A 6,381-nucleotide genomic window follows, 5' to 3' on the forward strand; every position below is an offset into this window, starting at 1 on the left:
ACTGTGGTTGCCAGTGGCTGGCCCTGTCTTGTCTTTGATTGTGGCCAAAGGAAGCCAATCCCTCTTTGACGGCCCTTTGCTGCTTATATGCTGGCTGAGAAAGTTCCTGCTACTCTCCTTCCCCTACTCGGCTTATTTTGGCTTTTCTCAATCCTCTGCTTGTCAACTTTCAGTTCACCGAATTTGATTTCACCCTGCAGCAGTTTACTCCTCTAAATAACCAGGGGTCCAGCCAGGAGAGTGGACTTGCACTGAGCAACTTTTCCATGTTGCTGAGGGGCATTGCTCTAGGGTGGCTTTTCCTTTCTTACCAACACCCATACCCTTCAGTCGTAGCTCAAGGGAACCCGTTCTGTTAGGTGTGGCCATTTTAGAGCAAATTAGCTACTGCACTTCAGCTACCATCCTCAAGTAGTACGTAAGCCCCAGAGACAGAGAGAGAGAGGGAGACACACACACACACACACACACACACACACACACACACACACACACACACACACACACACACACACACACAGGATTAATTCTATATAGCAAGCCTTTCTGAAATGCTGGGATGTATGTAGCACTATGATAGGCATGACATCCTTGAAAACTTGATTTTTACTGTGGAGACAAGGCTTGCCCTCAAGAAAGAGTAATACATTATGACAAAGCAACCAAGTCCCCTCCTCCAGGGCAAGGATCTTATTCTGTTTTCTGTATCCACAAAGCATCCCGTGCAGTGAGATATGCATATTAATCACTCAATAAATAAGCTGCAGACAGAAATGAGGTGTACAGTGAATGTGCTATAGGAATTTATACCAGGGAAAGGTCAGTGCAGATAGCAGTGGAGGAGGTGGGATTTGAATCCAGCCCTGAAATATGAGTAGGAGGAGTGAGAAAAGTAGAGAGGAGCTGAGCTGGCATTACTATGGAGGAAACTAGGACCATAGCTCAGAGCATGACTGGCCTAGAAAGAAGGACATTATAGGGGATGAGTAGGGAAATTGATTGGTAAGACACCTCAAATGACATACAGAGGAATTAAGGTTTCTTTCTATTAGAAATAGGAAACAGTGCAAAATTTTGATCAGAGGAGTGATATGTTAAAGAACATTAATCAGGCAAAGTGAGGATGGTATGAAGGGCAAGAGGCTGAAGGCAAGGGAACATCTTAAGGGATGTCGCTGGTGATTTATGGAAGAAGTGGCAATAGTCTATGTTATCTGGGTATAATACTCTCACTGGAAAAACAATTTAAAACATTATGACCTACCTCAGCTATTTTTTTCTGTGATATAAATAAAATGGCAGTTATGTCTAAGTCTGAGCCACAGAGAAGTTTGCCTGTTACCACACTGATGCTCTGCTTTGGGAACTTTCTCCATTTATTTTCTATCTGGTTGATACAGTGGCAGCTTTGAAGCCCTATGGGATTGTTTCAGTATTCTATGCATTAGGGAGAAACCTACACGTGTGCTAAGGCAGCCCCTTACCTGTCTGCCTAAGAATATTAGCAATTCTTCAAGTATGAAGGCTCTACCATCCTTTGTCTGGGATTTCTTGGGAGGCATGTGGAAAAATCAATCATTGTTATACAGTACCTTTATTCTGGAGATAGAAGAGGGTGAATTGAGAAGATCCTATGGTGTTGCCTTCCATTCAGAATGTTCTTCCCTTCAAGAGGAGGGAGAAGATGTGCTCATTTCTCAACTCCATGAGACTCACTCTTCAGGAAGTGGAGATTCAGGAATCCTGCCAGAGAGCAGGTTCCGGGGAAGAAGGAACGTGTTCAGTGAGGACTAGGGAAGAGAGGATTTCCTGGTGGTTCTTGAGTGGCATTCAAGGCCCTGGAGGAAGCTCATCCATCCCCTCCTTCAGGTACACCAAGACTTCCAGTGTAGAGTTTAGAGACTCCTCAGAGTGATTTGACACACTGCTGGTCTCCAGCCTCGTGATGGCAGGGTGCAAAGCACTCCTCTCCTGACCCTGAGCCACCCCTGACCCAGTTCCTCCAGAGTCTTGACCCCATCTACATGTCATAACACAATCCTTTTGTCAGGTCCAAGAGAAGCTATCCTGTGTGACAATGCATTACAGTACTTGATTTGCTACAAGTAGCTTCTTGATTTCTGAGTCATTCTCATCAACTATTTTGGCATTTTGAGGTCACACATTCAATGTTGACTGTTTGTTCCTTGCCTCTGGGCCCTCCACTTGAAAAGAATGAATAGGAAAGTATCTATGGGATATTCATGGGTATCCTTGAGAACTTGATTGCTCCTTAAGGTTCAGTTGTCATACTGGCCAGAGTCTGGAACACAACTGTTGCAATACTCCAGTTCTTTCTGTCTTCCAGCATTTCTTATTTTACAATTAAGAGCATCAAGGCAGAAGGAAAGGATGAAATGGGAAAGGGGCTAGATAAGCTACCTTCTCAGAGAGGTAGCACAATAGATTTGGAGTTAGAGACCTGAGTTGGGCCTTACTGGCCAAGGACCTTTGAACAACTTAGTCTAAGCCCTGATTTCTTTCTTTATAAAAATGAGATGTTATCAGCTGTGTTTCAATACACCAGCAATGAACATTCTGAAAAGGAAACTAAGATGGCAGTTCCATTTACAGAGCATCTAAAAGAATTAAATACTTAAGAATAAATCTAACCTAGGAGGTGAAAGACTTGTATACTGAAAACTACAAAAATGTTGCTGAAAGAAATTAAAGAAGACCTAATAAATGGGAAGATACTCTGTGTTCATGGATAGGAAGACTTAACAGTGTTAAGATGTCAATACTACCCAAAGCGATCTATAAATTTACCACAATCCCTGTCAAAATTCCAACAGCCTTTTTCACAGAAATGGAAAAGCTGATCCTCAAACACATACAGAAATACAAAAGGCCCTGAAGAGTCAAAACAATCTTGAAAAAGACTAATAAAATTAGAGGGTTTACACTTCCCAATTTTGAAACTTACTACAAATCTGCAGTAATTAAAACACTATGATACTGGCATAAAGATAGACATATAGGCCAAAAGAATAGAATAGAGAGCCTAAAAATAAACCTTCACTATATGGCCAATTGATTTTCTAGGAGGGTGCCAAGACCATTCAATGGGGAAATGACAGTCTTTTCAACAAGAAGTGTTGGGAAAATTGAGTATTTACATGCAAAAGAAGGAAGTTGTACCCTTACCTTACACAACAAGCAAAAATTAAGTCAAAATGGATCAAAGACCTAAGTTTAATAGCTAAAACTACAAAAATCATTGAAGAAAACCACAGAAAATCTGCCTGACATTGGATTTAGCAATAATTTCAAGGATATGACACCCAAATTATAGGCAATAAAAGAAAATATAGATAAATGGGACTTCATCAAATTAAGAACTTTTGTGCATTAACAGATACTATCAATAAAGCAAAAAGACAATCTATAGAATGGGAGAGAATATTTGTAAATCATATATCTTATAAGGGATTCATGGGTCCAGAATATGTAAAGAATTCCTAAAACTCTACAACAGCAACAATAGAACAACCCAATTACTAAGGGCCAAAGACTTAAATAGACATTTCTTCAAAGAAGTTATACAAATGGCCAATAAGTACATGAAAATGTGCTCAACATCATTAGTCATTAGGAAAATGTAAATCAAAACCACAATGAGATACTGCCTCCCAACCACTAGGATGGCTATTAAAAAAAAATAAAAACAAAGAAACACACACAGAAAATAACAAGTGTTGCCAAAGACACAGAGAAATTGGAATCCTTGTGCATTGCTGGTGGAAATGTAAAACAGTGCAACTGCTGTGGCAAAATTTCTCAAAAGGCTAGACACAGAACTGCCAAATGACCCAGCAATTTCACTCCTAGGTATATGTCCAAAAGAACTGACAGCAAGAAGTCAAATGGATAGTTGTACACCAATGGTCATAGCAGCACTATTCACAGTAACAACCAAAGCATCCATCAATAGATGAATGGATAAATAAAATGTGGCATATACTGTTGACTCTTGAACAACACAGGTTTGAACTGTGGGGGTCTGCTTAAATGTGGGGTTTTTTTTCAGTAAATGCTACAATACTACATGATCTGAGGGTGGTTGTATCTGGATGCTGACCAGGGACTTGAGAATCTGAGGCTTTTATTATCTGAGGCATGTCCTGGAACCAATTCCCTGTGGATACTGAGGGATAACTGTACATACAATGGAATATTATTCAGCTGTAAAAACAAATGAGATTTTGATATATGTTACAACATTGATGGATCTTTAAAACATCATGTTTAACAAGATCTTATGGTAGCTCACAGAGAAGAAAATGTGACAATGAATATATATATATGTTCATGTATGACTGAAAAATTGTGCTCTACACTGGAATTTGACACAGCATTGTAAAATGATTATAACTCAATAAAAAATGTTTAAAAATGAAAAAAAATTTAAAACATTATTTTTAATGAAATAAGCCAGACACAAAAGGACAAAGATTAAATGATCCCACTTATATGAGCTACCTAGATTAGGCAAATTCATAGAGACAGTAAACAGAATATAGTTTACTAAAGGCTAGAGGGGAGGGAGGAAAGGGGAGTTATTGCTTAATGGGTACAGAGTTTTTGCTGGCGATGATGAAAAAGTCTTGGGTCTAGATGGTGGTGATGGTTACACAACGTGGTAAATGTATTTAATGCCACTGAATTGTAAACTTACAAATGGTAAAAATGATAACTATTATGTATACTATAATTTTTTTAAAAAGAAAAAATAAGCATATTACTAGTTGGCTATAAGGAATCTGATGAAGATCAATATGATATAATGTGAAAAAGCTTGGTCTTTAAGTACTTAATAACTTTTGGTTTCACTTCCCTGTTTTCATCGCCAGCATCCTACCTATGGTGCCATTTCAGTGATTCCTGGATGACCAACTGGTAGTCAACATTGTAGAAACGTGACTGGTTTGGGAAAGTATAATCCTACCCCTTTCCAGTCTGTGACTGCACACTGTGATTTCAGGTTTTAGGTCTTTTCTGGGTGGTGACAGTTCTGTTTTTATACTAAAGAATATACTTTTCCTCTTCTCAATAAATGGCACCACCGTTTATCCAGCTACACCCAGGCCAAGAACCTTTGAGTCATCCTTGACTCTTCTCTTTTTCTAACATCCCACACCCAATCCATCAGCATATCCTGTCAGCTACACCTTCGCAATATGTCTAGACTCTAACCACTCCTCATCACCTCCACAGCTGCCAACCTGGTTGGAGCTACCATCATTCATCTCCTGGCTACTCCAAGAGCTTCCTAACAGAGCCCTCTGTTTCCCTGTACCCTCCTATAGCCCATTCTCCAGCCATGTGCCAGGGTGATCCTTCTAAAATATAAGTCAGATTATATCATTCCTGTGCTCAAACTCTCTAATGGTATCTCATCACAGTTGGGGTAAATTCCAAGACCTCATCATGACTTCACCAAGGCCCTGTAGACCGCTGGCAACCTGGCAACCTCCTGGATCTCATTTACTGCTGCCCTTTTTCTAGCTCACTCCAACTTGGACTTGCTGTTCTTTTTGCTGGTCCTTACACACACCAAGTAAATGCCTGTCTCAGGACCTTTGCACTCTTGTTCATGCTCATGCTCTCACTTCACTCAGGTCTCTGTTCAAATAGCCCTCCTCAAGAAGGTGTTACTTACAACTGCTCCAAAAAAAAAAAAAAAAATTGAAATACTTAAGTGTAAATCTACCAAAAATATGTACAAGATCTATATGATGAAAATTATGCAATGCTGATGAAAGAAACAGTAGACAACCCAAATCCTTGGAGGGACACACTGTGTTCATGGATTGGAAGATACAGTATAGTGAAGATACCGATTTTCCCTAAATTGATTCCCTAAACCCCTAAGATTAACACAATTCCTATCGAAATCTCAGCAGGTTTCTCTGTAGACATAGACAAACATATTCTAAAATTTACATGGAAAATGAAGGGTCCTAGAAAAACCAAAACAATTTTTGGAAAAGAATAAAGTGGGAGGAATAAGTTATCAATATTAAAGCTTACTGTATAGCTATAGTGTTCAAGACAGTGTGGTACTGGCAGAAAGATAGATACATTGATCAATGGAACAGAATAGAAAACCCCTAAATATGCCCCCAAATATGCCCAATTGTTTTTTTGACTAAGTAGCAAAAGAAGTTCAATGGAGGAGGGATAACCTTTTTGATAAATGGTGCTGGAGAAATTAGACATTAATAAGCAAAAATATGAAACTCAACCTAAACTTCATACCTTGTACAAAAATCAACACAAAATGAATCATGGACTTAAATGTAAACATAAGACTATAAAACGTCTAGGAAAGTACATAGG

The sequence above is a fragment of the Camelus bactrianus genome, chromosome 7, assembly GCF_048773025.1.
Source record: "Camelus bactrianus isolate YW-2024 breed Bactrian camel chromosome 7, ASM4877302v1, whole genome shotgun sequence".
NCBI lineage: Eukaryota > Metazoa > Chordata > Mammalia > Artiodactyla > Camelidae > Camelus > Camelus bactrianus.